Below are 15,595 nucleotides of genomic sequence, written 5' to 3' on the forward strand. Positions count from 1 at the left end.
ATAAGTAAATGTGACACACAAAGTAAGGTGACATACAAGTGTCTGTCCCTTCAACCTCCAGAGAATGAAAACAGGGCAAGTGCCCCAGACAGCAAAAAAACAGCAGAAGATGGACGACACCCTTCTCTCAATAATGGGATGAGAGAGTAGCCATTCACTTCCCACAGATGGGAGGGATTAATTGAGACCCACAGGCAGTGGAAAGGCCAGGGTGGAAGCCTGTAGGGCCCACACACAAGCACCTCTCAGCTGCTGAGGCAGGCTCTCCTTGGTCTGCCCTCTCTTCCTAAGGGTCAGGTGGATGGAATGGGATATTAAGATGCCTGCAATGCAGGAAGTTGAAATCCTGCCTTACCCAGTCTGCAAGCATGCTTGATTCATGACTGACTGTCACCTTTGGAATGGTGGCTATTTGGTGACAGAGCTTTTGAGCTAATGTCCAAATGGATGTTCTGTTTACTTAAGGTGACTCAAGAGCAGTGAACTGGGGACCTACTGTGTGTCAATGAGGATGCTAGGCGCTGTCAAAGTTACAAACATGGAAAGACAAGTTCCTAAGTATTGGACTACAGAGAATTCTTAATTGCTGACTGACTGACTCTGTGTGTGTGTGTGTGTGTGTGTGTGTGTGTGTGTGGATGTATACAGGGAACTCTAGCACATGCTAAGCAAACACTCCCCTGCTGAGTCAAATCCCCAGTCTGACATTTTTTTCAAATGCCATAAATCTGACAGTTAGGAACATTAGGTAACTGGTAATACCTTCATTGTTTTAGCATGAGCCATGTACCCAACAGGGCATGAGGCACCTCAGAGAAAAACCAGCCTGGTGTGATAGCTTTCTCTGTTATCCTAGCAGGTATGATGTTGCTGAGCTTGAGCACAAGAATTCAAGAGCAGCCTCAGCAACACAGTAAGAATCCTTTTAAGAGAGACTGACAGCTGATGAGATGGCTTGCAGGGTAAAGGTGCTTGCATCAAAGCCAGATGACCTGTGCATATTCTTTCCCCAGAACCTAGATAAAGGTGGGAAAAGTTGTCCTATGACTGTTCCACCCATGACACAGGTGAGCCCAAACATATATTACACATGCACTAATAATAATAAATAGTGACAGTAAATAATAATAATAATAAATAAAACCATTTTTTTTAGACAGTGTATCCTTGGCTATCCCGGAATTCATTCTGTAGACCAGGCTGGCCTTGAACTCACAGAGATCCATCTGCCTCTGCCTCCTGAGTGCTGGAATTAAAGTCATGCACCACCACTACCAGGCTGAAATAAATTTTTAATAGAAAAAATTCAAATTAACACTTTGTTTGAAAAGTATATTAAGCCGTTTTTATACATTATCTCCAACATTCCTTATCATTCCATAATGTTATTATCATAGTATTAATGATACTAATACTTCTCATTTTAAGAATGTGAAAAGTGGGCTTCAGAGATTTCGGCTTGAAATTCCAGAGATAATAAATAGAAGAACCAGAATTATTCAGATCTAGGTCTCCCTGAGCCTGAACCTTGGGTTCTAGAACATTGCAGTACACACATAGTTCTCTGAGCTATTCACCAGGAACAGATCTAGACAAGAGGGAATTTGTGCTTTTAAAACCCTCCAGTCCAGTCAGTGAGTTGGCTCATGGGGTAAAGGTACTCTCTACCAAGCATAATGACCTGAGTTCAATCCCTGGGACACACATAGTAGGAGAGTACTGGTTCCCATAGTTGTCTTCAGACCTCCACATGTACATGCAATAAATACTAGTTTAAAAAGATGAAATAAATCAAAACCTTCTCATTGAAGGCCGGGCCTGTTGGCAAACACCTGAAATCCCAGCACACCAAAAGCTAAAGCAGGAGAATCCTGGGTTCCAGGTCTTCTTGGGATGCATAGCAAGAATTTGTCTCAAAGCCAAACAAAAAACAGACAAAACAAAGCTCTACTGCAGGGGAATAGTGTGTGATGATGTACGCTGTGGTTTTAAGGAGGCAGAGACAGGATGAACACATGGTCTTAAGAGGCTGAGGGCACACTCCTTCACTTCAAAGTTAAATAAACAATGACTACCACTACCACCCCCCAGGGAAGTAAAGAACAAACCAAAAAATTAAAACACCTTGGGATTGGATCTGGTTAATATCTAAAGCAAAAAACTCATCTAAAAGTTATTTTCCATTAAAACAGATGCAAAATTTGTCATTTAATCAGTAACTAAAATTCAAAATCTGGTATCAAGATGCCTTGCATATTTTTTAAGTGTGTGTGTGTGTGTGTGTGTGTGTGTAATGCATGTGTGCATACTTGTGTGTGGTGTTGCCTGCTGCACTTGAAGAGTCCAGAAGAGGACATCATGTGTCCTCCTCTGCCAATTTTCACCTTATTCCCTTACACAGGTGTCTCACTGAACCCAGAGCTTGCCGTTTTTTAGCTGGGCCTAGGGTTACAGTGGCTCTCACAGGATCACAGGAGCTCTCAGCTATATCCAGCTTTTTACATGGTGCTGGAAATCTGAACACAGGTTTCCATGCTTGCACAGCATGCAGCACTCTTACTCACTGAGCCATCTCCTGCAGCCCAATACACTGCTTCTAATTCTGATGGTACATTTACATGAGAATGAAAAGAAAACTATTTTGCAAAAATCAACATCAAGTCAGCACTGTGGTGTACAGCTGCAATCCCAGCACTCGTGTGAGGCTGGGGCAGGAAGATTGGGAGATGCAGGTCAGTCAATCAAGCTACATGACAAGTTCAAGGCTATCTGGCTATATAATGAGATGTATATATATATATAGAGAGAGAGACAGAGAGAGAGAGAGACAGAGAGACAGAGAGAGAGAAAAAGAGAGAGAGAGGAGTGACAGTTATGCTATGCTTTGCAGATTGGAATGAAAATCAAACAAACAAAAACATAACAGCGTAGATGGCCATCAGCCCTGGGCTATATGCGAATCCTCCTGTCTCCATGGTTACTCCTGGCTTGGAGGAAGCAGGTGTGCCCCATCTTCTGTTCTGGTGTGGACAGGTGAAATCTCTGCAACTAAGGAAGTGCCCAGAACTGGTTTTTGTGACAGATGGATCAGGAAGATGCATGCAATGTTCAAACATGAATGTTTGCAGTGTAATGTTCAAACATATAGATGTTTGCCTTTCCACCTCCATATTGGCCCTGTGTTCAACACAAAAGTGTAACAAAGGAGGCTAAGATTTATTGACTGTCACTTTGTGCTAACCTGTCTCCACAATTCATTTAATGATGTAAATACTGGAGTTCAGAATCGTAGAACTAGCCTAGCAACACTTTACATCAATACAAAATCCTCTTGGAAAGGCACAGGAATAGTGTCCACTAGTCAAGTGCACACTATGTGCCAGGTATTGGGCAGGGCATGCCCCATTAGTTTTCTTCAACATTCATGGCAACCCTGTGGTACAATGACAATCATTAGAGAGACAGAGAAGGGCTCATGAAGCTAAGCAACTTCCAGGGTCACATGGTTAGTAAGTGGCATCTGTTTGGGTTTGACTTCTCCTTTCAGAACTCAGCATCAAACCCATTTTGTTTCAGACACTCTTCAAAATGCATTGTTTGAAGCCAGAGATAGTAGTGCAGGTCTCTAATCCTACCTACAACAAAGACTGACCCAAAAGTGTTGCAAATTCAAGGCCTGCTTGGGATAAAGAGGGAACTCAAGGCAAGTTAGACAACATAGTGAGACCCTGTCTCAAAATTAAAATAGGGGCTGGAGAGATGGCTCAGCAGTTAAGAGCACTTGTCTGAAGCCACCTTGGTCTACATAGTGAGTTCCAGACCAGTCAAGTTTGCATAGACCTCTGTCTCCAAAAAGAAACATAATGGATAGGTATTCTGTAGAAGAACATAGCTGTATTTCTCATGCATTCAGTTTTCCTATACCATAACCTTCAAATCCTACCAAAACTTCAGTAATAGCTTGTTTGCAAGCATAAAAAAGCAGGTGGGTGGGGACAGTAGCTGCAGAGTAGTGTAGATGATAAATGGGGAGATTGCATTGGAATAGACCTGGCCAATTCAAGAATGCTGAATCCCGGGGCAGAAATGGGAGTGAACTAAGAAGCAACCTGCTACATTCAGGAATTGATGTACTTTTGCTATCCTTGGAGGTGGAGGGTGAAAGGCAGCTTTGGTAAGGACAAGCAGAAGGTAAACTCCCTTTCCCCACCATACTCCCTCGCAGCAATTACATGGATGTTTATTCCCCTGAGAGAATAATCAGTGCTGGGAAGGAGAGTCACCCAGAACAATTAGGGGTACCACTCTAAAAAGAGGCAAATGAATCTGTCTCTCTGGAGAAGATGAAGCCCGATGCAAAGCAGCTTGTGCTAATGCACAGAGGTCTACCAACAAACAGCTTCTCATGGTCAGTGACCTTTCTGGTCATTGGCTCCTGGATGACTTCACGGCCAGTGACTCTCATCATTATGCACAGAGCTTTCAGTCAGCTTTAATTCCACCTTTTATTGATAAGCAGAAGGCAAAGATTATCAGATACAAGGTTTTCCTCTACCGGAAGAGCCAGAAAGCAAACAACTAAACAAATGTGGAAGGAACAGAGACAACACAAGTAAAACTTTAGACTCATCATCATCATTATTATTATTATTTAAATTGTGTGTGTTTGTGTGGGTCTGTGTATCCCCCTGGAGCTGGAGTCACAAGTGTGGATGCTGGAAATCAAGTTTGGATCCTCTGTAAGAGAGCGATTTGTGTTCTTACCCTCTGCGCCATCTCTCCAAGACCAAAATAAAACTTTTAAAACTACCAAGAGAGTAGCATAGCTTCACCATTTTATAATCTGCAATCCCCGTTCTTGGGAGACTGAGTCGGGAGAACCACACTTTTTGGGCTAACACAGACAAACCCTGTCCCCCTCCACTCTTTCCTTCCTTGCCTCCTGGCTTCAGCTGTAACTCAGCGGCGTCTTACTAGCCTGTCAGGCACAAGACTCTGACTTGGAGACTCAATGATGAGGGGAAGGAGGGAATCTGGAGAAGACATGGCCTACTAAAACTAGAGAGTTATCAGACATATTTCTAAAATGATGGGTAAGAGCACTTGCTACACAGGCATGAGGTTCTGGGTTAGATCTTCAAACTTTAGGTAACAAAGCAGAACATGGCTACATGCCTGTCATTCCAGTGCTGCGGGAGGTGGAGACAGGAGGATCCTGGGAACTTGCTGGCCTACAAATCTGTGGGATCAAGGGGAAGAATGGTGAGCTCCAGGTTCAGCCAGAGATCCTGTCTCAAGCGAATAAGATGAAGAATTATAAGGCAGGATACCACAGTCCTCCTTTAACTTCTGAGGCCTGCACGGATTAGTACACCTGCACTCATGCTGCATGTGTGCAGTGTATACACACACACACACACACACACACACACACACACACACACGGGCACACTCGGGTATACTCTGCACCTGCACGCATGTGAACACACATGTATGCATGCATACACAGGCACACACACACCTGATGGGGAATGTCCTTCTGTATGCTGTGAATAGATGTTTCTCTGATTGGTTGATGAATAGAGCTATTTTGGTAAATGGACAGGCAGGATTTAGCCAGGCAAGAAATTCAAACAGGGACAGAGAAATGTAGTAGGTGAAGTCAGGGAGACGCCAGGTAGCTGCGGAGGAAGCAAGAGATCTGGTAAGCCAAGACCACATGAAGATACACAGTTTAAAAGAAATGGGTTAGTAATTAAGACAGAGCTAGCCAATAAGAAGCCTGAGCTATCGGCCAAACAGTTTATAATTAATATAAGCCTCTGTGTGTTTATTTGGGACTAAACAGCTGCAGGACCAGGCAGAACAGAAACTTCTATCTACACACACCCAGTTTTGGACTTAGGAAAGTCAACAGGAGAGACACAAAGGGACTCTTCAGGAATACAGAAAAGAATGAGCTGAGCCGTGGTGGTGCACACCTTTAATCTCAGCACCCAGGAACCAGAGGCAGGCAGATCTCAGTGAGTTTGAGATCAGCCTAGTCTACAGAGTGAGTTCCAGGACAGCCAGGGCTACACAGAGAAACCCTGTCATGGGAAAAAAAAAACCAAAACAGAAAGGACTGTTCTAGGGAGAGCACAGGTATCAGACATAGAGGTTACCTGCCTAAAGGGACAGATGGGGTCAGGAGAGAGACACTGAAAGCAGCCATCATTAAGGACTCACTACAGTGGACATGATGGGGATTGCCTGGGATTCTAACTACTTAGAAGGCTAATGGAGAAGGGTCACATGAGCCCAGGAGCTTAAGACCCTGTTCTTGTTTTTGTTTATTTGTTGGTATTTTGTTTTGTTTGTTTTAAATTTTTTTTTCTGAGACAGGGGTTCTCTGTAGTTTTGGAGCCTGTCCTGGAACTCACTCTGTAGACAAGGCTGGCCTTAACTCATAGAGATCTGCCTGCCTCTGCCTCCCAAGTGCTGGGGCTAAAGGTGTGCACCACCACTACCCAGTTTGTTTTGTTTTTAAAAGGAACCCCAAAACCTTCACCACTCTACACTGACCATCCTTAGTCCAAAAAAATGAGTACTTCTCTGAAATCTAAATGTTTTGCTTTTCTAATTAAAAAGCATTCTTTAAAAAACATTTAATTTTGGGGACTGGAGAGATGGCTCAGAGATTAAGAGCACTGGCTGATCGTTCAGAGGTCCTGAATTCAATTCCCAGCAACCACATGGTGGCTCACAGCCATCTTTAAGGAGATCTGGTTCCCTCTTCTGGTGTGCATGCAGAACACTGTATACATAATAAATAAATACATAAAAAATTTAAAATAGGGGTTGGGGATTTAGCTCAGTGACAGAGCACTTGCCTAGCAAGCACAAGGCCCTGAGTTCAGTCCTCAGCTCTAGGGAAAAACAAAAAAATCATTTTACTTGTTGATGGGAGGCAGTCTTGTGTGCCTCAGTGTGAGTGTGGAGGTCAGAGGTCAAGTTGCAGGAATCTTCTCCCACCATGCTGGCTTCAGGGGTTGAATTTAGGTGGTCAGGTTTGGCAGCAAGTGCCTTTACCTGGTGAGCCATCTGTGTACTGTGTTTTGGCCTTTTTTAAAAACATTAATTATTCATTTATTCTGTGTGGGGGTGGACATATAGGTGCTAAAGCACGGATGTGGAGATCAGAAGACAACTTGAGGGAGGTGGGTCCTGCCTGGGGGTCAAACTTCAGTTGTAAAGCTTAGTGGAAAGCAACTTTACCCACTGAACAACTTCACAAGCTAAATCTTTTTGTTGTTGTCTTTGTTTCCTTGGGTTTTTGTTGTTCAGTTTTTTAATCATCGTTTTACTTAAAATTTTTTTATTTTATGTATGTGAGTGTTTTGCCTGCATGTGTGTTTGGTGTACCATGTACATGCCTGGTGCCCACAAAGATCAAAGGACAGTGTTAGATCCCTTTGAACTGGTGTCACAGGCAGTTGTGAGCTTCCATGTGTCTACAGGGAACGACCGGGATTCTCTGGAAGAGCAGTCATTGCCTCTAACTGTTAAGCCATCTCTCCAGGCCCCATAGTTTTTGTTGTTGCTGGGTTTTTTTTTTTTTTTTTTTTTTTTTTGGTGTTTCAAGACAGGGCTTCTCTGTGTTACAGCTCTGGCTGTCGTGGAACTCACTCTGTAGACCAGACTGACCTCAAACTCACAGAGATCCGCCTGCCTCTGCCTCCCAAGTGCTGCGACTAAAGGTATGAGCCACCACCACCTGGCCTGCCCCTGTTGTTTTGACTTCTGAGACAAGATCTTAGCCCAGGCTCTCTTTGAACTTGCAACTCTCTCACCTTAGTCTCCCTTCAGGGATTATAGGCATGCATGACCACATCTAGCCAAATTTATTTATTTAGCTGCCTCCCCAATACTTTTTGAGAAAGAGTCTCTTTATTTTTTATTTTTAAATAGATATAGATATAGATTTTGTGAGGTGTTGGTGGCACACCCCCTTTAGACCCAGTACTTGGGAGGCAGAAGCAGGAGGATTTGTGAGTTCTAATCCAATCTGGTCTACAGAGCTAGTTCTAGGACAGGCTCCAAAGCAATACAGAGAAATCCTGTCTCAAAAAAACAACAACTATATATATTATGCTCATTGGTGTTTTTCCTACATGCATGTCTGTGTAAGACCTGGAACTGGAGTTACAGACAGGTGTGAGCTACCATGTCGGTACTGGGCATTGAACCCATGTTTTCTGGAATAGCAGCCAGTGCTCTTAATCATTGAGCTATCCCTCTAGACCCTGAGAAACAGTCTCACATACTCCAGATAGGTCTCTCTAACTTGATGTGTAGCCTAAGGATGACTTCGAACTTCTGATCTCCTGTTTCTGTCTCTCAAGTGTTAGGGCTACAGGTGTGCACCACTCACTTTATGGAGAACTGTCAATCAAACCCAGAGAAGCATTCTACCAACTGAGCTACATGTCCAGACCCTAAATTACTTTATTTTATTTCATGTGTATGGGTGTATGCAAATGTGCATACATGTATATAAAGACCAGAGGCCCAATAGATATGTCCTCCTCAGTCATGCTCCATCATATCATAATTTTCATAAATTAAAAGCTTTATACTATAAACTGATATTAAATGAATGGGGTTTATTTCTCCCTTCTCTTTTAATAATTCAAAACAGTGTCCAAGGAAGCTACTTATTTTCATGCTTATCATCTAGTACGTTTGTTTGTTTCTTAAATTAGTCCCATCATTTCACACTCACACTGCCTAGGAAAAACAGGAACAATTACAGTTCACTTGACAAAAGGCCAGCTCTGTGACTCACATCCTGTCCACTTGTAAAGTTCAGCTCTGGTTCTCCATCGATGGGCATTACCACTGTGAAGACCCTGTCACTGCAGAGAGCTTCCCAGGCTAACTCTGCTCTCCCTTGAGAAGAGAGACAGTTACCTCCCAAGTGCACCCAGAGGTTCGTCTTCTTGGCACTCATGCACTGGCCACCCACACAAACTCCACTGCCAGGAAGAGAGTGGAAAATTCCCATCCTTACTTCACTTTTGTTTGTTTGGTTGGTTGGTTTTTTTTTTTTTTTTTTTTTTAGACAGGGTTTCTCTGTATAGTCCTGGCTATCCTGGGATTCCTTAGACCAGGTTGGCCTCAAACTCAGAGATTGGTCCTACCTCTGCCTCCTGAGAGTTGGGATTTAAGGTGTGCACCACCACCACCCAGTTAATAAAATATATATTAAGAGCTAGGATGTAGCTGGGTGTGGTGGCACACACCTTTTGTTCCAGTGAGGGAGGCAGAGACAGGTAGATGTCTTTGAGTCTGAGGCCAGCCTGGTGTACAGAGCGAGTTCCAGGACAGCCAGGGCCACACAAAGAAACTCTGCCTTGAAAAAGAAAGGGAGAGAGGGAGGGAGGGAGAAAAGGAGAGAGGGAGGAAGAAAGGAAGGAAGAAGGTAGGAAGAAGGAAGGAAGGTAGAAAGGAAGGAAGGGAGGACTGGCAAGATTGTTCAGTGATGGGAGATGGCATTCCATAAATATGTTTCTCTTATTGGTTAATGAATAAAGCACTGTTGGCAAATAGAAAAGCAACATAGGCGGGACTAGGAGACAAGGAGGATTCTGGGAGATGTAGTAGAGGAGATTCAAGATATAGAGGCTAGAGGGAAGAGGGCTGGACCTTCTCTCTGGTAAGATAAGACCACGTGGAAACACTTAGATTAATAGAAATGGGTTAATATTTAAGACAGAGCTAGCCAATAAGAAATGATAGTAACAGGCCAACAGCTTTACATCTAATACAGTGTCTCTGCGTGTTATTTGGGGCTGACATGGCAGTGGGACCAGGCTGGCCGGAAAACTGAGCTAATTGTAGCTCTTCCAGAGGACCTGAGTTCAATTCCCAGCATCCATATTGGGTGACACACAACTAACAACTACCTGTAACTCTAGCTCCAGAGAATCCAATATCCTCTCATGGTCTCTGAGGGCACCTGAGATACACAAACATGATAGATAGGTAGACAGACAGACAGACAGACAGATAGATAGATAAGATAGATGATGGATGGATAGATACATAGATAAGTTGAAAATTAGTTATTTTAAAAAATAAAAAAAAAGAGCACTAAAGGCTCAGTCTTTTTTTTTTTTTTTTTTTTTAATTATTTTGAGGCATTCACTCAGCTCAGGCTGCTCTTCAACTTCCTGTGTAGCTAAGAATATCCTTGGGTTTCTAATCCTCCTCTCCATCAGCCCTCAAGTGCTGGAATTATAGCCATTGAATGAGAATCATACCCAGGGCCTCCTGAATGCTAGACAACCACTCTACTAATGGAGCTAGATCCCCAACCCAGCTGAGTAATTTCTGTGTGGTGTGTGTGTGTGTGTGTGTGTGTGTGTGTGTGTGTGTGTGTACACATACCACAGCATGCATATGGAGGTCAGAGGACAACTTATGGAAGTAGATTTTCTCCCACGTGGGTCCCAGGGACTGAACTCAGGTAATCAGGTTTGACAGCAAGTACCAAGACCTGATGAACCATCATCCTGGTCCTGCATCTGTATTTAAACCAGCCACTCCATATATCAAATGGTGATCATTATCTTGGTTAATCTCTGCTATAGCCTGTAGGAAGGGGGTTCATAGAGTACATGGCTAGCATGCAAAGCCCTGTGTTCCATCTCCAGCATCACAAGTGGGGAGGGTGGGGTGGAGATGAAGGAAAAGTAGTTCAGCCCACTTGAACAACACACAGCATCAATTGCTCCTGAATATTATGTTGTCTTTTGTGCTGGGCACTAGACCCTGAAGTCAACAATGAACCGCAACTGAAGGCTCTAAAGTATTGGAATTCAAACGTTCAAACTCTGCTCATAACTATTATGCTCTCCTGCAAAATGACTCTTCCCTTAGAAAGCATGAGTTTTGTCAGTCACACAGAAATAGGTGCCAGAGAGATGGCTCAGTTGGTAAAATGCTGGCTGTACAAGCATGAAGACCTAAGTTCATGCCTCACAACTGGGTTATGGGGGCACAGGCTTGTAAATCCAGTGCTAGAAAAATGAGGCAAGAAGTTCCTTGGGGGTTGCTTATAGCCAGGCTAGCCTACCTGAGGCAAAACCTGTCTCAGGCCAAAAAAAGAAAAAGAAAAGAAAAGAAAGGTGGCTGTCTCCTGAGTCCTCATGAACACACACACACACACACACACACATACACACACACACACACACAGAGGGGGGGGTAAATGTACATGTATGGCTGTGCACCGTGGGCATGCAGTGCCTGCAGAGACCAGAAGGGGGCATTGGATCCCCTGGAACTGGAGTTGCAGTCTTCTGGGAGCCCCTAAGTGAGTGCTAGGAATTGAACCTGGATCCTCTGAAAGAAGAGCTAGTGCTTTAACTAGTGAGCCATAGCTCCAGCATGATATTTAGGAGAAAGCCAGCCTTGGTTATACAGCAAGTTCAAGGCCAGGCTGGTTATATATGAGGCCCTGTCTCAAACACACAGCAAAACTCTTTGTTTTGTCTTGCAGCTCTGAAAAACAAACTCAAGGCCTTGAACATGCCTGGTAAGAGCTCTACCACTTGGGAGTGCTCTTATACTTTGGAAGCTGAGACAGGTGTACTGCCATGAGTTCAAGACCAGCCTGGGCTAGAGAGTTCTTGATACCTTGCCTCAGCAAACAGAATCTCTCTCTCTCTCTCTCTCTCTCTCTCTCTCTCTCTCTCTGTGTGTGTGTGTGTGTGTGTGTGTTTTACATATGATTGCAACTAAAGTGTAGTGTATTGAGGAATGAGCATACTTTCATAGAAAGAGCCAGACAGTAGGTGTGGCTTTGAGCTCATAGAGATCCACTTGTCTGCCTTCCCAGTGCTGAGCATGAAGACATGCACCATCAGAACAGCCAGGGATACACTGAAAAAACCTGTCTTGAAAAATCATACACATACAAAAAAAAATATTTATTTGCTTAGTAACTGTCCAGGGAGCTACCTTAGGTCACTCCTGCACTTGCTTGGGTTACCGCAGAGAATGAAGCAAAACTCCTGTCCTCATGAACCTCACATTTTATTAGAGGAAGACGGGGATTCCATAAGTGAGGACCCAGTAGCATGAACAGTTACTATTCACGAAGGGGAAAAAAAAAGAAGGATTTTTCCACATAACCTCCTGGCCTTGATTTCTCTCAAGACATATATATATATATGTCTTGAGCCTCCCAAGTTCTCCCAAGTGCTGGGGTTACAGGTGTATGGCCTTTGAAAGCTCAGTCTGTTTTGAAGAAGAAAGCAGAGTGGGGGGGTGCCTGCCCTACTGGTAGAACTGGATCTATCCCAATGCCAATAAAAACACCGCTCTGCCAGCTGCTGGCAAATAACAAAGAAAATGAGCAATGGAATAGAATGGGGAGCTGGAGAAAGCCTGTGTGCGGGAAGTTAATATGCGATAAAGGTGACAGCCCGCAAGCCCTGGAGAGATGTGTCTCAGGTTGTGACAGAAACTAATTCACCATAGGAAGAAGAAAGGTGGGTCTCTCTACTTGAAACGCCAAAAGGTTTAAAGGCTCAAATGTGAACATTAAAACCTTTTAGTTGGTATAAGAAAATATAGAGTGGACACTAAGATGGCTCAGTGGGTAAAGTTACCACCAATCTGACTCCATACAGGAGAAGGAAAGAACAGATTGCCAAAGGTTGTTCTTGGACCTCCACAAGCCATGGCATGCACATGAGAGTATGCATGCAGGCATTCCTGCATGAACACACACACACACACACACACACACAATTTATGATAATGAGGCTTAACATGGTGGTACAAGCCTTTATTCCCAGCACTCAGGTAGAAGCAAGTAGATTTCTGTGAGTTCAAGGGCAATTTTACTACCTCAGAAGTGAGGCCAGACTGGGTTTCATGAGACCCTACCTCGGAATAAAAACAGAAACAAACAAATAGGAATAAATCCAATTCTGTGGTTATAAGTGGGAGAGAATAAAAGTATAACTTAGGGCTGGGTGTAGTAGTTCATGCCTGTAATCACGGCACTCTAGAGGCTAAAGAGGAGTGTCGCAAGTTCAAGGCTGACCTGAACTGAGAAAGAAGACCATGTCTAGAACAGAACAAACAGCAGAGTCTAGAAATAGAAGGGAGGCTGCATTAAGGAGCTGTGTCTGAATCATCAGGCTAACACATTGTGACAGCGTGTTCTACTTTGCTTTCTGTTGCTGTGGTAAAACACCACAACCAGAAACAATTTGGGGAGTGAAAGGCTTATTTCATCTTAGAACCCCTGGTCAGGGCAGGAACTTGGAGGTACAAATGGAAGCAAAGAACATGGAGGAATGTTTCTATGCTTCCTCCCCCTTCTCCTTACCTCCCTCCCTCCCTCCTTTCCTCCCTCCCTCCCTCCCTCTCTCCCCTCTCCCTCCTTCTCTCACCCTGGTTTACCCAGACAGAATTTCTCTGTGTAACCCTGGCTGTCCTGGAACTCACTCTGTAGACCAGGCTGGTCTCAAACTCACAGAGATCCACCCGCCTCTGTCTCCCAAGTGCTGGGACTAAAGGCTGAGGAATGGTTCCTATGTGTTCCAGACTGGCCTCAAATTCGCAATCCTCCTGCTTCAGCCTCCATAGAGATGGAATTAGATCTGTATCACCAGTATGGTTAGCATTCTCTCTTTTACATTTCATTTTTAGCACATGCATGTATGTGGAGGTCAGAGGACAATTTACAGGAATCAGTTCTCCCTTTACACATGGGAGTCCCGTTTATCAAACTCAGGTCCTCAGGCTTGGCAGCAGGCTCCTAGTTACCAACTTAGTCATCTTCCCCTCTCACTCACCCTCACTCGTCTCCCCCTGCCTTTCTTCCTTCCTTTCCTTTGGTCAGGATCTTGCAGTATACATACATACCTATCTATATATGATATACTATATACGGATGTGTGAATGTTATATATTAATATATTACAATGTTATTAAATATGTGTTATCATTATTAATATCATTATTGTTATTTCTGACAGTCTCTCTATGTAGCCCTGGTTGTCCTGGAACTCAATTCTGTAGACCAGGCTGGCCTCAAACTCACAGAAATTTGCCTGCTTTTGGCTCTGAAATGCTGGGATTAAAGGCACACACCACCACCCTCAACTAGGTCTTGCTTTATTGTCCAAACTAGATCTTAAATTCCTGGGCTCAAGTGGTCCTTATACTTCAGCTTCTCTGCTAGCTGGGACAAATGAGGACCAACTGTTCCTGGCTTGACAGTTTGTGCAAGTTTTTGTATCTGAGTAGTATTGGTTATGAAACTCAGGGTCTTGTGCAAACTATACCCTACCCCTCCTATACCATTTTGAATGACAAACTAAGATCCAAAGTGAGTTATGGCCAGACATGGTGACATAGGCATTTGGTTTTTGGGTTTTTTTTTTTTTTTTTTTTTTTTTTTGGTGTTGTTTGTTTGTGTTGGTTTTGATTTTTTGAGGCAGGGTTTCTCTATGTAGCTGTGGCTGTCCTAGAACTCACCCTGTAGGTCAGGCTGGAATTGAACTCAGAGTTCCTCCTGCCTCTGCCTCTTGAGTGTGGGGATTAAAGGCTTGTACCACCATTTATTAAGGATGCCAAAACACTTCCAACCACAATATAAGGGCAGTGGCTTGCAGATAACCACTGCTACACCTGCTGGATTTTCTGAGGCTTTACTTAAAAGCCTACCGTTTTTCCTTCCCTTCTAACTATTGAGTATAAGCCAAAACCCTAAAGTCTGCTTCTCAGAACCTACATGGCAGCTAACAAACATGAAACTCTAACACACTCTTCTGCCTCCACAGTAGTACACAGACATGCATATAGGCAAAATTCCTGAACACATGAATTTTTTTTTTTTTTTTTTTTTTTTTAAGAGACAGGGTTTTTCTGTAGCTGGGACCTGTCCTGGAACTCAGTCTGTAGACCATGCTGGCCTTGAACTCACAGAAATCCACCTGTCTCTGCCTCCCAAGCACTGGAACTAAAGACCTGTACCATCACCAACTGACCTATAAATAAATCTTTTAAAATATGTATCTAAAATAAAATGAGAGTAAAGATATTTAGGCCGGGCAGATCTGTGTGAGTTCAAGGTCAGCCTGGTCTGCAGAGCAAGTTCCAGGACAGCCTCCAAAGCAATACAGAGAAACCCTGTCTCAACTCCCCCCCAAAAAAGTAAAGATATTTACCAAAATAGTTTTCTTTAAATACTATTTTTCATTACTTTGTCTAGAATTAATTTTTTAAGATGCTTTCAGGTGTTGGAAAGGGCATACTTGCCATGGTGTGGGCAGAAGTCAGAGGATAACCTGGAGGGTCCCTCCTTCCTCCTTCTACCTTGTCTGTCATGGAGATTGAACTCAGGTAGTCAGGTTTGGTGGCAGGTACCTTTATTCACCCAGTACTGTATTTAACTGTTTTTGAGGTAGCTCTTGCTATATAACCCAGGCAATCCTCCTGCCTCCACTTCCTGAGTGCTGGAATTAGAAGTATGTACCACTATATCTGGCATGTTTTCTTTTTTTTTTTTCTAAAGATTTATTTATTATAT

The sequence above is a fragment of the Phodopus roborovskii genome, unplaced genomic scaffold, assembly GCF_943737965.1.
Source record: "Phodopus roborovskii unplaced genomic scaffold, PHOROB, whole genome shotgun sequence".
In the NCBI taxonomy this organism is placed as follows: Eukaryota; Metazoa; Chordata; class Mammalia; order Rodentia; family Cricetidae; genus Phodopus; species Phodopus roborovskii.